The 17304-nt window shown below is 43.8% G+C and overlaps 33 non-coding genes across 33 annotated transcripts; all 33 read right to left on the bottom strand.

Annotated features, from left to right (window-relative positions):
* Window positions 1-244: 244 nt before the first annotated feature.
* Window positions 245-316, bottom strand: TRNAE-CUC (transfer RNA glutamic acid (anticodon CUC)). Its single transcript has one exon. It is a non-coding gene; the product is annotated as a tRNA-Glu (tRNA).
* A 1711-nt stretch (window positions 317-2027) lies between these two features.
* TRNAE-CUC (transfer RNA glutamic acid (anticodon CUC)) lies at window positions 2028-2099 on the bottom strand. Its single transcript has one exon. It is a non-coding gene; the product is annotated as a tRNA-Glu (tRNA).
* A 1037-nt stretch (window positions 2100-3136) lies between these two features.
* On the bottom strand, window positions 3137-3208 carry TRNAE-CUC (transfer RNA glutamic acid (anticodon CUC)). Its single transcript has one exon. It is a non-coding gene; the product is annotated as a tRNA-Glu (tRNA).
* Window positions 3209-3440: 232 nt separating this feature from the next.
* On the bottom strand, window positions 3441-3512 carry TRNAE-CUC (transfer RNA glutamic acid (anticodon CUC)). Its single transcript has one exon. It is a non-coding gene; the product is annotated as a tRNA-Glu (tRNA).
* A 232-nt stretch (window positions 3513-3744) lies between these two features.
* Window positions 3745-3816, bottom strand: TRNAE-CUC (transfer RNA glutamic acid (anticodon CUC)). Its single transcript has one exon. It is a non-coding gene; the product is annotated as a tRNA-Glu (tRNA).
* Window positions 3817-4487: 671 nt separating this feature from the next.
* On the bottom strand, window positions 4488-4559 carry TRNAE-CUC (transfer RNA glutamic acid (anticodon CUC)). Its single transcript has one exon. It is a non-coding gene; the product is annotated as a tRNA-Glu (tRNA).
* Window positions 4560-4791: 232 nt separating this feature from the next.
* Window positions 4792-4863, bottom strand: TRNAE-CUC (transfer RNA glutamic acid (anticodon CUC)). The gene has a single exon. It is a non-coding gene; the product is annotated as a tRNA-Glu (tRNA).
* Window positions 4864-5095: 232 nt separating this feature from the next.
* TRNAE-CUC (transfer RNA glutamic acid (anticodon CUC)) lies at window positions 5096-5167 on the bottom strand. The gene has a single exon. It is a non-coding gene; the product is annotated as a tRNA-Glu (tRNA).
* Window positions 5168-5838: 671 nt separating this feature from the next.
* TRNAE-CUC (transfer RNA glutamic acid (anticodon CUC)) lies at window positions 5839-5910 on the bottom strand. Its single transcript has one exon. It is a non-coding gene; the product is annotated as a tRNA-Glu (tRNA).
* Window positions 5911-6142: 232 nt separating this feature from the next.
* Window positions 6143-6214, bottom strand: TRNAE-CUC (transfer RNA glutamic acid (anticodon CUC)). Its single transcript has one exon. It is a non-coding gene; the product is annotated as a tRNA-Glu (tRNA).
* A 671-nt stretch (window positions 6215-6885) lies between these two features.
* On the bottom strand, window positions 6886-6957 carry TRNAE-CUC (transfer RNA glutamic acid (anticodon CUC)). The gene has a single exon. It is a non-coding gene; the product is annotated as a tRNA-Glu (tRNA).
* A 429-nt stretch (window positions 6958-7386) lies between these two features.
* Window positions 7387-7458, bottom strand: TRNAE-CUC (transfer RNA glutamic acid (anticodon CUC)). The gene has a single exon. It is a non-coding gene; the product is annotated as a tRNA-Glu (tRNA).
* A 232-nt stretch (window positions 7459-7690) lies between these two features.
* On the bottom strand, window positions 7691-7762 carry TRNAE-CUC (transfer RNA glutamic acid (anticodon CUC)). The gene has a single exon. It is a non-coding gene; the product is annotated as a tRNA-Glu (tRNA).
* A 232-nt stretch (window positions 7763-7994) lies between these two features.
* Window positions 7995-8066, bottom strand: TRNAE-CUC (transfer RNA glutamic acid (anticodon CUC)). The gene has a single exon. It is a non-coding gene; the product is annotated as a tRNA-Glu (tRNA).
* Window positions 8067-8495: 429 nt separating this feature from the next.
* TRNAE-CUC (transfer RNA glutamic acid (anticodon CUC)) lies at window positions 8496-8567 on the bottom strand. Its single transcript has one exon. It is a non-coding gene; the product is annotated as a tRNA-Glu (tRNA).
* Window positions 8568-8799: 232 nt separating this feature from the next.
* Window positions 8800-8871, bottom strand: TRNAE-CUC (transfer RNA glutamic acid (anticodon CUC)). The gene has a single exon. It is a non-coding gene; the product is annotated as a tRNA-Glu (tRNA).
* A 535-nt stretch (window positions 8872-9406) lies between these two features.
* TRNAE-CUC (transfer RNA glutamic acid (anticodon CUC)) lies at window positions 9407-9478 on the bottom strand. The gene has a single exon. It is a non-coding gene; the product is annotated as a tRNA-Glu (tRNA).
* Window positions 9479-9710: 232 nt separating this feature from the next.
* TRNAE-CUC (transfer RNA glutamic acid (anticodon CUC)) lies at window positions 9711-9782 on the bottom strand. The gene has a single exon. It is a non-coding gene; the product is annotated as a tRNA-Glu (tRNA).
* Window positions 9783-10317: 535 nt separating this feature from the next.
* Window positions 10318-10389, bottom strand: TRNAE-CUC (transfer RNA glutamic acid (anticodon CUC)). The gene has a single exon. It is a non-coding gene; the product is annotated as a tRNA-Glu (tRNA).
* Window positions 10390-10818: 429 nt separating this feature from the next.
* TRNAE-CUC (transfer RNA glutamic acid (anticodon CUC)) lies at window positions 10819-10890 on the bottom strand. Its single transcript has one exon. It is a non-coding gene; the product is annotated as a tRNA-Glu (tRNA).
* A 232-nt stretch (window positions 10891-11122) lies between these two features.
* Window positions 11123-11194, bottom strand: TRNAE-CUC (transfer RNA glutamic acid (anticodon CUC)). The gene has a single exon. It is a non-coding gene; the product is annotated as a tRNA-Glu (tRNA).
* A 232-nt stretch (window positions 11195-11426) lies between these two features.
* TRNAE-CUC (transfer RNA glutamic acid (anticodon CUC)) lies at window positions 11427-11498 on the bottom strand. Its single transcript has one exon. It is a non-coding gene; the product is annotated as a tRNA-Glu (tRNA).
* A 1036-nt stretch (window positions 11499-12534) lies between these two features.
* TRNAE-CUC (transfer RNA glutamic acid (anticodon CUC)) lies at window positions 12535-12606 on the bottom strand. Its single transcript has one exon. It is a non-coding gene; the product is annotated as a tRNA-Glu (tRNA).
* Window positions 12607-12838: 232 nt separating this feature from the next.
* Window positions 12839-12910, bottom strand: TRNAE-CUC (transfer RNA glutamic acid (anticodon CUC)). The gene has a single exon. It is a non-coding gene; the product is annotated as a tRNA-Glu (tRNA).
* A 232-nt stretch (window positions 12911-13142) lies between these two features.
* On the bottom strand, window positions 13143-13214 carry TRNAE-CUC (transfer RNA glutamic acid (anticodon CUC)). Its single transcript has one exon. It is a non-coding gene; the product is annotated as a tRNA-Glu (tRNA).
* A 733-nt stretch (window positions 13215-13947) lies between these two features.
* On the bottom strand, window positions 13948-14019 carry TRNAE-CUC (transfer RNA glutamic acid (anticodon CUC)). The gene has a single exon. It is a non-coding gene; the product is annotated as a tRNA-Glu (tRNA).
* Window positions 14020-14251: 232 nt separating this feature from the next.
* TRNAE-CUC (transfer RNA glutamic acid (anticodon CUC)) lies at window positions 14252-14323 on the bottom strand. Its single transcript has one exon. It is a non-coding gene; the product is annotated as a tRNA-Glu (tRNA).
* A 232-nt stretch (window positions 14324-14555) lies between these two features.
* Window positions 14556-14627, bottom strand: TRNAE-CUC (transfer RNA glutamic acid (anticodon CUC)). Its single transcript has one exon. It is a non-coding gene; the product is annotated as a tRNA-Glu (tRNA).
* A 429-nt stretch (window positions 14628-15056) lies between these two features.
* TRNAE-CUC (transfer RNA glutamic acid (anticodon CUC)) lies at window positions 15057-15128 on the bottom strand. Its single transcript has one exon. It is a non-coding gene; the product is annotated as a tRNA-Glu (tRNA).
* Window positions 15129-15360: 232 nt separating this feature from the next.
* TRNAE-CUC (transfer RNA glutamic acid (anticodon CUC)) lies at window positions 15361-15432 on the bottom strand. Its single transcript has one exon. It is a non-coding gene; the product is annotated as a tRNA-Glu (tRNA).
* Window positions 15433-15967: 535 nt separating this feature from the next.
* TRNAE-CUC (transfer RNA glutamic acid (anticodon CUC)) lies at window positions 15968-16039 on the bottom strand. The gene has a single exon. It is a non-coding gene; the product is annotated as a tRNA-Glu (tRNA).
* A 232-nt stretch (window positions 16040-16271) lies between these two features.
* Window positions 16272-16343, bottom strand: TRNAE-CUC (transfer RNA glutamic acid (anticodon CUC)). The gene has a single exon. It is a non-coding gene; the product is annotated as a tRNA-Glu (tRNA).
* Window positions 16344-16878: 535 nt separating this feature from the next.
* On the bottom strand, window positions 16879-16950 carry TRNAE-CUC (transfer RNA glutamic acid (anticodon CUC)). The gene has a single exon. It is a non-coding gene; the product is annotated as a tRNA-Glu (tRNA).
* Between the last annotated feature and the right edge of the window lie 354 nt (window positions 16951-17304).

Here is a 17304-nt window from a genome sequence, read left to right as displayed (position 1 = left end):
GACCACCAGGGAGTGATGGAGTCATTGCACACTCCATTGGGAAAAGGGAAATTCTCTGAATAAAGTGCAAAGCAATGTGATGGGAGTGAGTTACCAGGAATTTATTTGACAAGAAAAGATAGAATGATTTGTTGTGCATAGCAGTCTTCAAGTCATATTGAATACACAATGCTTCTCGAAAGTGTAAGTTTTCTTCCGTCTCCTAGGTCAGTGTTTTCATAAAAAATCGTGCTGAAACCTCCCTTTCCCTGACTGGGAATTGAACCCGGGCCGCGGCGGTGAGAGCGCCGAATCCTAACCACTAGACCACCAGGGAGTGATGGAGTCATTGCACACTCCATTGGGAAAAGGGAAATTCTCTGAATAAAGTGCAAAGCAATGTGATGGGAGTGAGCTACCAGGAAATTATTTGACAAGAAAAGATAGGATGATTTGTTGTGCATAGCAGTCTTCAAGTCATATTGAATACACAATGCTTCTCGGAAGTGTAAGTTTTCTTCCGTCTCCTAGGTCAGTGTTTTCATAAAACACACTCCATTAGGAAAAAGGAAATTCTCTGAATAAAGTGCAAAGCAATGTGATGGGAGTGAGCTACCAGGAAATTATTTGACAAGAAAAGATAGGATGATTTGTTGTGCATAGCAGTCTTCAAGTCATATTGAATACACAATGCTTCTCGGAAGTGTAAGTTTGCTTCCGTCTCCTAGGTCAGTGTTTTCATAAAAAATCGTGCTGAAACCTCCCTTTCCCTGACCGGGAATCGAACGCGGGCCGCGGCGGTGAGAGCGCCGAATCCTAACCACTAGACCACCAGGGAATGATGGAGTCATTGCACACTCCATTGGGAAAAGGGAAATTCTCTGAATAAAGTGCAAAGCAATGTGATGGGATTGAGTTACCAGGAATTTATTTGACAAGAAAAGATAGGATGATTTGTTGTGCATAGCAGTCTTCAAGTCATATTGAATACACAATGCTTCTCGGAAGTGTAAGTTTTCTTCCGTCTCCTAGGTCAGTGTTTTCATAAAAAATCGTGCTGAAACCTCCCTTTCCCTGACCGGGAATCAAATACCAGGAAATTATTTGACAAGAAAAGATAGGATGATTTGTTGTGCATAGCAGTCTTCAAGTCATATTGAATACACAATGCTTCTCGGAAGTGTAAGTTTTCTTCCGTCTCCTAGGTCAGTGTTTTCATAAAACACACTCCATTAGGAAAAAGGAAATTCTCTGAATAAAGTGCAAAGCAATGTGATGGGAGTGAGCTACCAGGAAATTATTTGACAAGAAAAGATAGAATGATTTGTTGTGCATAGCAGTCTTCAAGTCATATTGAATACACAATGCTTCTCGGAAGTGTAAGTTTTCTTCCGTCTCCTAGGTCAGTGTTTTCATAAAAAATCGTGCTGAAACCTCCCTTTCCCTGACCGGGAATCGAACGCGGGCTGCGGCGGTGAGAGCGCCGAATCCTAACCACTAGACCACCAGGGAGTGATGGAGTCATTGCACACTCCATTAGGAAAAAGGAAATTCTCTGAATAAAGTGCAAAGCAATGTGATGGGAGTGAGCTACCAGGAAATTATTTGACAAGAAAAGATAGAATGATTTGTTGTGCATAGCAGTCTTCAAGTCATATTGAATACACAATGCTTCTCGGAAGTGTAAGTTTTCTTCCGTCTCCTAGGTCAGTGTTTTCATAAAAAATCGTGCTGAAACCTCCCTTTCCCTGACCGGGAATCGAACGCGGGCTGCGGCGGTGAGAGCGCCGAATCCTAACCACTAGACCACCAGGGAGTGATGGAGTCATTGCACACTCCATTGGGAAAAGGGAAATTCTCTGAATAAAGTGCAAAGCAATGTGATGGGAGTGAGTTACCAGGAATTTATTTGACAAGAAAAGATAGAATGATTTGTTGTGCATAGCAGTCTTCAAGTCATATTGAATACACAATGCTTCTCGGAAGTGTAAGTTTTCTTCCGTCTCCTAGGTCAGTGTTTTCATAAAAAATCGTGCTGAAACCTCCCTTTCCCTGACCGGGAATTGAACCCGGGCCGCGGCGGTGAGAGCGCCGAATCCTAACCACTAGACCACCAGGGAGTGATGGAGTCATTGCACACTCCATTGGGAAAAGGGAAATTCTCTGAATAAAGTGCAAAGCAATGTGATGGGAGTGAGCTACCAGGAAATTATTTGACAAGAAAAGATAGGATGATTTGTTGTGCATAGCAGTCTTCAAGTCATATTGAATACACAATGCTTCTCGGAAGTGTAAGTTTTCTTCCGTCTCCTAGGTCAGTGTTTTCATAAAACACACTCCATTAGGAAAAAGGAAATTCTCTGAATAAAGTGCAAAGCAATGTGATGGGAGTGAGCTACCAGGAAATTATTTGACAAGAAAAGATAGGATGATTTGTTGTGCATAGCAGTCTTCAAGTCATATTGAATACACAATGCTTCTCGGAAGTGTAAGTTTTCTTCCGTCTCCTAGGTCAGTGTTTTCATAAAAAATCGTGCTGAAACCTCCCTTTCCCTGACCGGGAATCGAACGCGGGCCGCGGCGGTGAGAGCGCCGAATCCTAACCACTAGACCACCAGGGAATGATGGAGTCATTGCACACTCCATTGGGAAAAGGGAAATTCTCTGAATAAAGTGCAAAGCAATGTGATGGGATTGAGTTACCAGGAATTTATTTGACAAGAAAAGATAGGATGATTTGTTGTGCATAGCAGTCTTCAAGTCATATTGAATACACAATGCTTCTCGGAAGTGTAAGTTTTCTTCCGTCTCCTAGGTCAGTGTTTTCATAAAAAATCGTGCTGAAACCTCCCTTTCCCTGACCGGGAATCAAATCCGGGCCGCGGCGGTGAGAGCGCCGAATCCTAACCACTAGACCACAAGGGAGTGATGGAGTCGGAGCACACTCCATTAGGAAAAAGGAAATTCTCTGAATAAAGTGCAAAGCAATGTGATGGGAGTGAGCTACCAGGAAATTATTTGACAAGAAAAGATAGGATGATTTTTTGTGCATAACAGTCTTCAAGTCATATTGAATACACAATGCTTCTCGGAAGTGTAAGTTTTCTTCCGTCTCCTAGGTCAGTGTTTTCATAAAAAATCGTGCTGAAACCTCCCTTTCCCTGACCGGGAATCGAACCCGGGCCGCGGCGGTGAGAGCGCCGAATCCTAACCACTAGACCACCAGGGAGTGATGGAGTCATTGCACACTCCATTGGGAAAAGGGAAATTCTCTGAATAAAGTTCAAAGCAATGTGATGGGAGTGAGCTACCAGGAAATTATTTGACAAGAAAAGATAGGATGATTTGTTGTGCATAGCAGTCTTCAAGTCATATTGAATACACAATGCTTCTCGGAAGTGTAAGTTTTCTTCCGTCTCCTAGGTCAGTGTTTTCATAAAAAATCGTGCTGAAACCTCCCTTTCCCTGACCGGGAATCGAACCCGGGCCGCGGCGGTGAGAGCGCCGAATCCTAACCACTAGACCACCAGGGAGTGATGGAGTCATTGCACACTCCATTGGGAAAAGGGAAATTCTCTGAATAAAGTGCAAAGCAATGTGATGGGAGTGAGTTACCAGGAATTTATTTGACAAGAAAAGATAGAATGATTTGTTGTGCATAGCAGTCTTCAAGTCATATTGAATACACAATGCTTCTCGGAAGTGTAAGTTTTCTTCCGTCTCCTAGGTCAATGTTTTCATAAAAAATCGTGCTGAAACCTCCCTTTCCCTGACCGGGAATCTAACCCGGGCCGCGGCGGTGAGAGCGCCGAATCCTAACCACTAGACCACCAGGGAGTGATGGAGTCATTGCACACTCCATTGGGAAAAGGGAAATTCTCTGAATAAAGTGCAAAGCAATGTGATGGGAGTGAGCTACCAGGAAATTATTTGACAAGAAAAGATAGGATGATTTGCTGTGCATAGCAGTCTTCAAGTCATATTGAATACACAATGCTTCTCGGAAGTGTAAGTTTTCTTCCGTCTCCTAGGTCAGTGTTTTCATAAAACACACTCCATTAGGAAAAAGGAAATTCTCTGAATAAAGTGCAAAGCAATGTGATGGGAGTGAGCTACCAGGAAATTATTTGACAAGAAAATATAGAATGATTTGTTGTGCATAGCAGTCTTCAAGTCATATTGAATACACAATGCTTCTCGGAAGTGTAAGTTTTCCGAATCGAACCCGGGCCGCGGCGGTGAGAGCGCCGAATCCTAACCACTAGACCACAAGGGAGTGATGGAGTCGGAGCACACTCCATTAGGAAAAAGGAAATTCTCTGAATAAAGTGCAAAGCAATGTGATGGGAGTGAGCTACCAGGAAATTATTTGACAAGAAAAGATAGGATGATTTTTTGTGCATAACAGTCTTCAAGTCATATTGAATACACAATGCTTCTCGGAAGTGTAAGTTTTCTTCCGTCTCCTAGGTCAGTGTTTTCATAAAAAATCGTGCTGAAACCTCCCTTTCCCTGACCGGGAATCGAACCCGGGCCGCGGCGGTGAGAGCGCCGAATCCTAACCACTAGACCACCAGGGAGTGATGGAGTCATTGCACACTCCATTGGGAAAAGGGAAATTCTCTGAATAAAGTTCAAAGCAATGTGATGGGAGTGAGCTACCAGGAAATTATTTGACAAGAAAAGATAGGATGATTTGTTGTGCATAGCAGTCTTCAAGTCATATTGAATACACAATGCTTCTCGGAAGTGTAAGTTTTCTTCCGTCTCCTAGGTCAGTGTTTTCATAAAAAATCGTGCTGAAACCTCCCTTTCCCTGACCGGGAATCGAACCCGGGCCGCGGCGGTGAGAGCGCCGAATCCTAACCACTAGACCACCAGGGAGTGATGGAGTCATTGCACACTCCATTGGGAAAAGGGAAATTCTCTGAATAAAGTGCAAAGCAATGTGATGGGAGTGAGTTACCAGGAATTTATTTGACAAGAAAAGATAGAATGATTTGTTGTGCATAGCAGTCTTCAAGTCATATTGAATACACAATGCTTCTCGGAAGTGTAAGTTTTCTTCCGTCTCCTAGGTCAATGTTTTCATAAAAAATCGTGCTGAAACCTCCCTTTCCCTGACCGGGAATCTAACCCGGGCCGCGGCGGTGAGAGCGCCGAATCCTAACCACTAGACCACCAGGGAGTGATGGAGTCATTGCACACTCCATTGGGAAAAGGGAAATTCTCTGAATAAAGTGCAAAGCAATGTGATGGGAGTGAGCTACCAGGAAATTATTTGACAAGAAAAGATAGGATGATTTGCTGTGCATAGCAGTCTTCAAGTCATATTGAATACACAATGCTTCTCGGAAGTGTAAGTTTTCTTCCGTCTCCTAGGTCAGTGTTTTCATAAAACACACTCCATTAGGAAAAAGGAAATTCTCTGAATAAAGTGCAAAGCAATGTGATGGGAGTGAGCTACCAGGAAATTATTTGACAAGAAAAGATAGAATGATTTGTTGTGCATAGCAGTCTTCAAGTCATATTGAATACACAATGCTTCTCGGAAGTGTAAGTTTTCCGAATCGAACCCGGGCCGCGGCGGTGAGAGCGCCGAATCCTAACCACTAGACCACCAGGGAGTGATGGAGTCATTGCACACTCCATTGGGAAAAGGGAAATTCTCTGAATAAAGTGCAAAGCAATGTGATGGGAGTGAGCTACCAGGAAATTATTTGACAAGAAAAGATAGGATGATTTGTTGTGCATAGCAGTCTTCAAGTCATATTGAATACACAATGCTTCTCGGAAGTGTAAGTTTTCTTCCGTCTCCTAGGTCAGTGTTTTCATAAAAAATCGTGCTGAAACCTCCCTTTCCCTGACCGGGAATCGAACCCGGGCCGCGGCGGTGAGAGCGCCGAATCCTAACCACTAGACCACCAGGGAGTGATGGAGTCATTGCACACTCCATTGGGAAAAGGGAAATTCTCTGAATAAAGTGCAAAGCAATGTGATGGGAGTGAGTTACCAGGAATTTATTTGACAAGAAAAGATAGAATGATTTGTTGTGCATAGCAGTCTTCAAGTCATATTGAATACACAATGCTTCTCGGAAGTGTAAGTTTTCTTCCGTCTCCTAGGTCAATGTTTTCATAAAAAATCGTGCTGAAACCTCCCTTTCCCTGACCGGGAATCTAACCCGGGCCGCGGCGGTGAGAGCGCCGAATCCTAACCACTAGACCACCAGGGAGTGATGGAGTCATTGCACACTCCATTGGGAAAAGGGAAATTCTCTGAATAAAGTGCAAAGCAATGTGATGGGAGTGAGCTACCAGGAAATTATTTGACAAGAAAAGATAGGATGATTTGCTGTGCATAGCAGTCTTCAAGTCATATTGAATACACAATGCTTCTCGGAAGTGTAAGTTTTCTTCCGTCTCCTAGGTCAGTGTTTTCATAAAACACACTCCATTAGGAAAAAGGAAATTCTCTGAATAAAGTGCAAAGCAATGTGATGGGAGTGAGCTACCAGGAAATTATTTGACAAGAAAAGATAGAATGATTTGTTGTGCATAGCAGTCTTCAAGTCATATTGAATACACAATGCTTCTCGGAAGTGTAAGTTTTCCGAATCGAACCCGGGCCGCGGCGGTGAGAGCGCCGAATCCTAACCACTAGACCACCAGGGAGTGATGGAGTCATTGCACACTCCATTGGGAAAAGGGAAATTCTCTGAATAAAGTGCAAAGCAATGTGATGGGAGTGAGCTACCAGGAAATTATTTGACAAGAAAAGATAGGATGATTTGTTGTGCATAGCAGTCTTCAAGTCATATTGAATACACAATGCTTCTCGGAAGTGTAAGTTTTCTTCCGTCTCCTAGGTCAGTGTTTTCATAAAAAATCATGCTGAAACCTCCCTTTCCCTGACCGGGAATCGAACCCGGGCCGCGGCGGTGAGAGCGCCGAATCCTAACCACTAGACCACCAGGGAGTGATGGAGTCATTGCACACTCCATTGGGAAAAGGGAAATTCTCTGAATAAAGTGCAAAGCAATGTGATGGGAGTGAGCTACCAGGAAATTATTTGACAAGAAAAGATAGGATGATTTGTTGTGCATAGCAGTCTTCAAGTCATATTGAATACACAATGCTTCTCGGAAGTGTAAGTTTTCTTCCGTCTCCTAGGTCAGTGTTTTCATAAAACACACTCCATTAGGAAAAAGGAAATTCTCTGAATAAAGTGCAAAGCAATGTGATGGGAGTGAGCTACCAGGAAATTATTTGACAAGAAAAGATAGAATGATTTGTTGTGCATAGCAGTCTTTAAGTCATATTGAATACACAATGCTTCTCGGAAGTGTAAGTTTTCTTCCGTCTCCTAGGTCAGTGTTTTCATAAAAAATCGTGCTGAAACCTCTCTTTCCCTGACCGGGAATCGAACCCGGGCCGCGGCGGTGAGAGCGCCGAATCCTAACCACTAGACCACCAGGGAATGATGGAGTTATTGCACACTCCATTGGGAAAAGGGAAATTCTCTGAATAAAGTGCAAAGCAATGTGATGGGAGTGAGTTACCAGGAATTTATTTGACAAGAAAAGATAGGATGATTTGTTGTGCATAGCAGTCTTCAAGTCATATTGAATACACAATGCTTCTCGGAAGTGTAAGTTTTCTTCCGTCTCCTAGGTCAGTGTTTTCATAAAAAATCGTGCTGAAACCTCCCTTTCCCTGACCGGGAATCGAACCCGGGCCGCGGCGGTGAGAGCGCCGAATCCTAACCACTAGACCACCAGGGAGTGATGGAGTCGGAGCACACTCCATTAGGAAAAAGGAAATTCTCTGAATAAAGTGCAAAGCAATGTGATGGGAGTGAGCTACCAGGAAATTATTTGACAAGAAAAGATAGGATGATTTGTTGTGCATAGCAGTCTTCAAGTCATATTGAATACACAATGCTTCTCGGAAGTGTAAGTTTTCTTCCGTCTCCTAGGTCAGTGTTTTCATAAAAAATCATGCTGAAACCTCCCTTTCCCTGACCGGGAATCGAACCCGGGCCGCGGCGGTGAGAGCGCCGAATCCTAACCACTAGACCACCAGGGAGTGATGGAGTCATTGCACACTCCATTGGGAAAAGGGAAATTCTCTGAATAAAGTGCAAAGCAATGTGATGGGAGTGAGCTACCAGGAAATTATTTGACAAGAAAAGATAGGATGATTTGTTGTGCATAGCAGTCTTCAAGTCATATTGAATACACAATGCTTCTCGGAAGTGTAAGTTTTCTTCCGTCTCCTAGGTCAGTGTTTTCATAAAACACACTCCATTAGGAAAAAGGAAATTCTCTGAATAAAGTGCAAAGCAATGTGATGGGAGTGAGCTACCAGGAAATTATTTGACAAGAAAAGATTGAATGATTTGTTGTGCATAGCAGTCTTTAAGTCATATTGAATACACAATGCTTCTCGGAAGTGTAAGTTTTCTTCCGTCTCCTAGGTCAGTGTTTTCATAAAAAATCGTGCTGAAACCTCTCTTTCCCTGACCGGGAATCGAACCCGGGCCGCGGCGGTGAGAGCGCCGAATCCTAACCACTAGACCACCAGGGAATGATGGAGTCGTTGCACACTCCATTGGGAAAAGGGAAATTCTCTGAATAAAGTGCAAAGCAATGTGATGGGAGTGAGTTACCAGGAATTTATTTGACAAGAAAAGATAGGATGATTTGTTGTGCATAGCAGTCTTCAAGTCATATTGAATACACAATGCTTCTCGGAAGTGTAAGTTTTCTTCCGTCTCCTAGGTCAGTGTTTTCATAAAAAATCGTGCTGAAACCTCCCTTTCCCTGACCGGGAATCGAACCCGGGCCGCGGCGGTGAGAGCGCCGAATCCTAACCACTAGACCACCAGGGAGTGATGGAGTCGGAGCACACTCCATTAGGAAAAAGGAAATTCTCTGAATAAAGTGCAAAGCAATGTGATGGGAGTGAGCTACCAGGAAATTATTTGACAAGAAAAGATAGGATGATTTGTTGTGCATAGCAGTCTTCAAGTCATATTGAATACACAATGCTTCTCGGAAGTGTAAGTTTTCTTCCGTCTCCTAGGTCAGTGTTTTCATAAAAAATCGTGCTGAAACCTCCCTTTCCCTGACGGGAATCGAACCCGGGCCGCGGCGGTGAGAGCGCCGAATCCTAACCACTAGACCACCAGGGAGTGATGGAGTCATTGCACACTCCATTGGGAAAAGGGAAATTCTCTGAATAAAGTTCAAAGCAATGTGATGGGAGTGAGCTACCAGGAAATTATTTGACAAGAAAAGATAGGATGATTTGTTGTGCATAGCAGTCTTCAAGTCATATTGAATACACAATGCTTCTCGGAAGTGTAAGTTTTCTTCCGTCTCCTAGGTCAGTGTTTTCATAAAAAATCGTGCTGAAACCTCCCTTTCCCTGACCGGGAATCGAACCCGGGCCGCGGCGGTGAGAGCGCCGAATCCTAACCACTAGACCACCAGGGAATGATGGAGTCGTTGCACACTCCATTGGGAAAAGGGAAATTCTCTGAATAAAGTGCAAAGCAATGTGATGGGAGTGAGTTACCAGGAATTTATTTGACAAGAAAAGATAGGATGATTTGTTGTGCATAGCAGTCTTCAAGTCATATTGAATACACAATGCTTCTCGGAAGTGTAAGTTTTCTTCCGTCTCCTAGGTCAGTGTTTTCATAAAAAATCGTGCTGAAACCTCCCTTTCCCTGACCGGGAATCGAACCCGGGCCGCGGCGGTGAGAGCGCCGAATCCTAACCACTAGACCACCAGGGAGTGATGGAGTCGGAGCACACTCCATTAGGAAAAAGGAAATTCTCTGAATAAAGTGCAAAGCAATGTGATGGGAGTGAGCTACCAGGAAATTATTTGACAAGAAAAGATAGGATGATTTGTTGTGCATAGCAGTCTTCAAGTCATATTGAATACACAATGCTTCTCGGAAGTGTAAGTTTTCTTCCGTCTCCTAGGTCAGTGTTTTCATAAAAAATCGTGCTGAAACCTCCCTTTCCCTGACGGGAATCGAACCCGGGCCGCGGCGGTGAGAGCGCCGAATCCTAACCACTAGACCACCAGGGAGTGATGGAGTCATTGCACACTCCATTGGGAAAAGGGAAATTCTCTGAATAAAGTTCAAAGCAATGTGATGGGAGTGAGCTACCAGGAAATTATTTGACAAGAAAAGATAGGATGATTTGTTGTGCATAGCAGTCTTCAAGTCATATTGAATACACAATGCTTCTCGGAAGTGTAAGTTTTCTTCCGTCTCCTAGGTCAGTGTTTTCATAAAAAATCGTGCTGAAACCTCCCTTTCCCTGACCGGGAATCGAACCCGGGCCGCGGCGGTGAGAGCGCCGAATCCTAACCACTAGACCACCAGGGAGTGATGGAGTCATTGCACACTCCATTGGGAAAAGGGAAATTCTCTGAATAAAGTGCAAAGCAATGTGATGGGAGTGAGCTACCAGGAAATTATTTGACAAGAAAAGATAGGATGATTTGTTGTGCATAGCAGTCTTCAAGTCATATTGAATACACAATGCTTCTCGGAAGTGTAAGTTTTCTTCCGTCTCCTAGGTCAGTGTTTTCATAAAACACACTCCATTAGGAAAAAGGAAATTCTCTGAATAAAGTGCAAAGCAATGTGATGGGAGTGAGCTACCAGGAAATTATTTGACAAGAAAAGATAGAATGATTTGTTGTGCATAGCAGTCTTCAAGTCATATTGAATACACAATGCTTCTCGGAAGTGTAAGTTTTCTTCCGTCTCCTAGGTCAGTGTTTTTATAAAAAATCATGCTGAAACCTCCCTTTCCCTGACCGGGAATCGAACCCAGGCCGCGGCGGTGAGAGCGCCGAATCCTAACCACTAGACCACCAGGGAAGGATGGAGTCGTTGCACACTCCATTGGGAAAAGGGAAATTCTCTGAATAAAGTGCAAAGCAATGTGATGGGAGTGAGTTACCAGGAATTTATTTGACAAGAAAAGATAGGATGATTTGTTGTGCATAGCAGTCTTCAAGTCATATTGAATACACAATGCTTCTCGGAAGTGTAAGTTTTCTTCCGTCTCCTAGGTCAGTGTTTTCATAAAAAATCGTGCTGAAACCTCCCTTTCCCTGACCGGGAATCGAACCCGGGCCGCGGCGGTGAGAGCGCCGAATCCTAACCACTAGACCACCAGGGAGTGATGGAGTCGGAGCACACTCCATTAGGAAAAAGGAAATTCTCTGAATAAAGTGCAAAGCAATGTGATGGGAGTGAGCTACCAGGAAATTATTTGACAAGAAAAGATAGGATGATTTGTTGTGCATAGCAGTCTTCAAGTCATATTGAATACACAATGCTTCTCGGAAGTGTAAGTTTTCTTCCGTCTCCTAGGTCAGTGTTTTCATAAAAAATCGTGCTGAAACCTCCCTTTCCCTGACCGGGAATCGAACCCGGGCCGCGGCGGTGAGAGCGCCGAATCCTAACCACTAGACCACCAGGGAGTGATGGAGTCGGAGCACACTCCATTAGGAAAAAGGAAATTCTCTGAATAAAGTGCAAAGCAATGTGATGGGAGTGAGCTACCAGGAAATTATTTGACAAGAAAAGATAGGATGATTTGTTGTGCATAGCAGTCTTCAAGTCATATTGAATACACAATGCTTCTCGGAAGTGTAAGTTTTCTTCCGTCTCCTAGGTCAGTGTTTTCATAAAAAATCGTGCTGAAACCTCCCTTTCCCTGACGGGAATCGAACCCGGGCCGCGGCGGTGAGAGCGCCGAATCCTAACCACTAGACCACCAGGGAGTGATGGAGTCATTGCACACTCCATTGGGAAAAGGGAAATTCTCTGAATAAAGTTCAAAGCAATGTGATGGGAGTGAGCTACCTGGAAATTATTTGACAAGAAAAGATAGGATGATTTGTTGTGCATAGCAGTCTTCAAGTCATATTGAATACACAATGCTTCTCGGAAGTGTAAGTTTTCTTCCGTCTCCTAGGTCAGTGTTTTCATAAAAAATCGTGCTGAAACCTCCCTTTCCCTGACCGGGAATCGAACCCGTGCCGCGGCGGTGAGAGCGCCGAAACCTAACCACTAGACCACCAGGGAGTGATGGAGTCATTGCACACTCCATTGGGAAAAGGGAAATTCTCTGAATAAAGTGCAAAGCAATGTGATGGGAGTGAGCTACCAGGAAATTATTTGACAAGAAAAGATAGGATGATTTGTTGTGCATAGCAGTCTTCAAGTCATATTGAATACACAATGCTTCTCGGAAGTGTAAGTTTTCTTCCGTCTCCTAGGTCAGTGTTTTCATAAAACACACTCCATTAGGAAATTGGAAATTCTCTGAATAAAGTGCAAAGCAATGTGATGGGAGTGAGCTACCAGGAAATTATTTGACAAGAAAAGATAGAATGATTTGTTGTGCATAGCAGTCTTCAAGTCATATTAAATACACAATGCTTCTCGGAAGTGTAAGTTTTCTTCCGTCTCCTAGGTCAGTGTTTTTATAAAAAATCATGCTGAAACCTCCCTTTCCCTGACCGGGAATCGAACCCGGGCCGCGGCGGTGAGAGCGCCGAATCCTAACCACTAGACCACCAGTGAAGGATGGAGTCGTTGCACACTCCATTGGGAAAAGGGAAATTCTCTGAATAAAGTGCAAAGCAATGTGATGGGAGTGAGTTACCAGGAATTTATTTGACAAGAAAAGATAGGATGATTTGTTGTGCATAGCAGTCTTCAAGTCATATTGAATACACAATGCTTCTCGGAAGTGTAAGTTTTCTTCCGTCTCCTAGGTCAGTGTTTTCATAAAAAATCGTGCTGAAACCTCCCTTTCCCTGACCGGGAATCGAACCCGGGCCGCGGCGGTGAGAGCGCCGAATCCTAACCACTAGACCACCAGGGAGTGATGGAGTCGGAGCACACTCCATTAGGAAAAAGGAAATTCTCTGAATAAAGTGCAAAGCAATGTGATGGGAGTGAGCTACCAGGAATTTATTTGACAAGAAAAGATAGGATGATTTGTTGTGCATAGCAGTCTTCAAGTCATATTGAATACACAATGCTTCTCGGAAGTGTAAGTTTTCTTCCGTCTCCTAGGTCAGTGTTTTCATAAAAAATCGTGCTGAAACCTCCCTTTCCCTGACCGGGAATCGAACCCGGGCCGCGGCGGTGAGAGCGCCGAATCCTAACCACTAGACCACCAGGGAATGATGGAGTCGTTGCACACTCCATTGGGAAAAGGGAAATTCTCTGAATAAAGTGCAAAGCAATGTGATGGGAGTGAGTTACCAGGAATTTATTTGACAAGAAAAGATAGGATGATTTGTTGTGCATAGCAGTCTTCAAGTCATATTGAATACACAATGCTTCTCGGAAGTGTAAGTTTTCTTCCGTCTCCTAGGTCAGTGTTTTCATAAAACACACTCCATTAGGAAAAAGGAAATTCTCTGAATAAAGTGCAAAGCAATGTGATGGGAGTGAGCTACCAGGAAATTATTTGACAAGAAAAGATAGAATGATTTGTTGTGCATAGCAGTCTTCAAGTCATATTGAATACACAATGCTTCTCGGAAGTGTAAGTTTTCTTCCGTCTCCTAGGTCAGTGTTTTCATAAAAAATCGTGCTGAAACCTCCCTTTCCCTGACCGGGAATCGAACGCGGGCCGCGGCGGTGAGAGCGCCGAATCCTAACCACTAGACCACCAGGGAGTGATGGAGTCATTGCACACTCCATTGGGAAAAGGGAAATTCTCTGAATAAAGTTCAAAGCAATGTGATGGGAGTGAGCTACCAGGAAATTATTTGACAAGAAAAGATAGGATGATTTGTTGTGCATAGCAGTCTTCAAGTCATATTGAATACACAATGCTTCTCGGAAGTGTAAGTTTTCTTCCGTCTCCTAGGTCAGTGTTTTCATAAAAAATCGTGCTGAAACCTCCCTTTCCCTGACCGGGAATCGAACCCGGGCCGCGGCGGTGAGAGCGCCGAATCCTAACCACTAGACCACCAGGGAGTGATGGAGTCATTGCACACTCCATTGGGAAAAGGGAAATTCTCTGAATAAAGTGCAAAGCAATGTGATGGGAGTGAGCTACCAGGAAATTATTTGACAAGAAAAGATAGGATGATTTGTTGTGCATAGCAGTCTTCAAGTCATATTGAATACACAATGCTTCTCGGAAGTGTAAGTTTTCTTCCGTCTCCTAGGTCAGTGTTTTCATAAAAAATCGTGCTGAAACCTCCCTTTCCCTGACCGGGAATCGAACCCGGGCCGCGGCGGTGAGAGCGCCGAATCCTAACCACTAGACCACCAGGGAGTGATGGAGTCATTGCACACTCCATTGGGAAAAGGGAAATTCTCTGAATAAAGTTCAAAGCAATGTGATGGGAGTGAGCTACCAGGAAATTATTTGACAAGAAAAGATAGGATGATTTGTTGTGCATAGCAGTCTTCAAGTCATATTGAATACACAATGCTTCTCGGAAGTGTAAGTTTTCTTCCGTCTCCTAGGTCAGTGTTTTCATAAAAAATCGTGCTGAAACCTCCCTTTCCCTGACCGGGAATCGAACCCGGGCTGCGGCGGTGAGAGCGCCGAATCCTAACCACTAGACCACCAGGGAGTGATGGAGTCATTGCACACTCCATTGGGAAAAGGGAAATTCTCTGAATAAAGTGCAAAGCAATGTGATGGGAGTGAGCTACCAGGAAATTATTTGACAAGAAAAGATAGGATGATTTGTTGTGCATAGCAGTCTTCAAGTCATATTGAATACACAATGCTTCTCGGAAGTGTAAGTTTTCTTGCGTGTCCTAGGTCAGTGTTTTCATAAAACACACTCCATTAGGAAAAAGGAAATTCTCTGAATAAAGTGCAAAGCAATGTGATGGGAGTGAGCTACCAGGAAATTATTTGACAAGAAAAGATAGAATGATTTGTTGTGCATAGCAGTCTTCAAGTCATATTGAATACACAATGCTTCTCGGAAGTGTAAGTTTTCTTCCGTCTCCTAGGTCAGTGTTTTCATAAAAAATCGTGCTGAAACCTCTCTTTCCCTGACCGGGAATCGAACCCGGGCCGCGGCGGTGAGAGCGCCGAATCCTAACCACTAGACCACCAGGGAATGATGGAGTCGTTGCACACTCCATTGGGAAAAGGGAAATTCTCTGAATAAAGTGCAAAGCAATGTGATGGGAGTGAGTTACCAGGAATTTATTTGACAAGAAAAGATAGGATGATTTGTTGTGCATAGCAGTCTTCAAGTCATATTGAATACACAATGCTTCTCGGAAGTGTAAGTTTTCTTCCGTCTCCTAGGTCAGTGTTTTCATAAAAAATCGTGCTGAAACCTCCCTTTCCCTGACCGGGAATCGAACCCGGGCCGCGGCGGTGAGAGCGCCGAATCCTAACCACTAGACCACCAGGGAGTGATGGAGTCGGAGCACACTCCATTAGGAAAAAGGAAATTCTCTGAATAAAGTGCAAAGCAATGTGATGGGAGTGAGCTACCAGGAAATTATTTGACAAGAAAAGATAGGATGATTTGTTGTGCATAGCAGTCTTCAAGTCATATTGAATACACAATGCTTCTCGGAAGTGTAAGTTTTCTTCCGTCTCCTAGGTCAGTGTTTTCATAAAAAATCGTGCTGAAACCTCCCTTTCCCTGACGGGAATCGAACCCGGGCCGCGGCGGTGAGAGCGCCGAATCCTAACCACTAGACCACCAGGGAGTGATGGAGTCATTGCACACTCCATTGGGAAAAGGGAAATTCTCTGAATAAAGTTCAAAGCAATGTGATGGGAGTGAGCTACCAGGAAATTATTTGACAAGAAAAGATAGGATGATTTGTTGTGCATAGCAGTCTTCAAGTCATATTGAATACACAATGCTTCTCGGAAGTGTAAGTTTTCTTCCGTCTCCTAGGTCAGTGTTTTCATAAAAAATCGTGCTGAAACCTCCCTTTCCCTGACCGGGAATCGAACCCGGGCCGCGGCGGTGAGAGCGCCGAATCCTAACCACTAGACCACCAGGGAATGATGGAGTCGTTGCACACTCCATTGGGAAAAGGGAAATTCTCTGAATAAAGTGCAAAGCAATGTGATGGGAGTGAGTTACCAGGAATTTATTTGACAAGAAAAGATAGGATGATTTGTTGTGCATAGCAGTCTTCAAGTCATATTGAATACACAATGCTTCTCGGAAGTGTAAGTTTTCTTCCGTCTCCTAGGTCAGTGTTTTCATAAAAAATCGTGCTGAAACCTCCCTTTCCCTGACCGGGAATCGAACCCGGGCCGCGGCGGTGAGAGCGCCGAATCCTAACCACTAGACCACCAGGGAGTGATGGAGTCGGAGCACACTCCATTAGGAAAAAGGAAATTCTCTGAATAAAGTGCAAAGCAATGTGATGGGAGTGAGCTACCAGGAAATTATTTGACAAGAAAAGATAGGATGATTTGTTGTGCATAGCAGTCTTCAAGTCATATTGAATACACAATGCTTCTCGGAAGTGTAAGTTTTCTTCCGTCTCCTAGGTCAGTGTTTTCATAAAAAATCGTGCTGAAACCTCCCTTTCCCTGACGGGAATCGAACCCGGGCCGCGGCGGTGAGAGCGCCGAATCCTAACCACTAGACCACCAGGGAGTGATGGAGTCATTGCACACTCCATTGGGAAAAGGGAAATTCTCTGAATAAAGTTCAAAGCAATGTGATGGGAGTGAGCTACCAGGAAATTATTTGACAAGAAAAGATAGGATGATTTGTTGTGCATAGCAGTCTTCAAGTCATATTGAATACACAATGCTTCTCGGAAGTGTAAGTTTTCTTCCGTCTCCTAGGTCAGTGTTTTCATAAAAAATCGTGCTGAAACCTCCCTTTCCCTGACCGGGAATCGAACCCGGGCCGCGGCGGTGAGAGCGCCGAATCCTAACCACTAGACCACCAGGGAGTGATGGAGTCATTGCACACTCCATTGGGAAAAGGGAAATTCTCTGAATAAAGTGCAAAGCAATGTGATGGGAGTGAGCTACCAGGAAATTATTTGACAAGAAAAGATAGGATGATTTGTTGTGCATAGCAGTCTTCAAGTCATATTGAATACACAATGCTTCTCGGAAGTGTAAGTTTTCTTCCGTCTCCTAGGTCAGTGTTTTCATAAAACACACTCCATTAGGAAAAAGGAAATTCTCTGAATAAAGTGCAAAGCAATGTGATGGGAGTGAGCTACCAGGAAATTATTTGACAAGAAAAGATAGAATGATTTGTTGTGCATAGCAGTCTTCAAGTCATATTGAATACACAA

The sequence above is a fragment of the Crinia signifera genome, chromosome 9 (genome assembly GCF_055691185.1).
Source record: "Crinia signifera chromosome 9, ASM5569118v1, whole genome shotgun sequence".
NCBI classification, from domain to species: Eukaryota; Metazoa; Chordata; class Amphibia; order Anura; family Myobatrachidae; genus Crinia; species Crinia signifera.
This window is presented reverse-complemented; position numbering and strand designations above follow the sequence as displayed.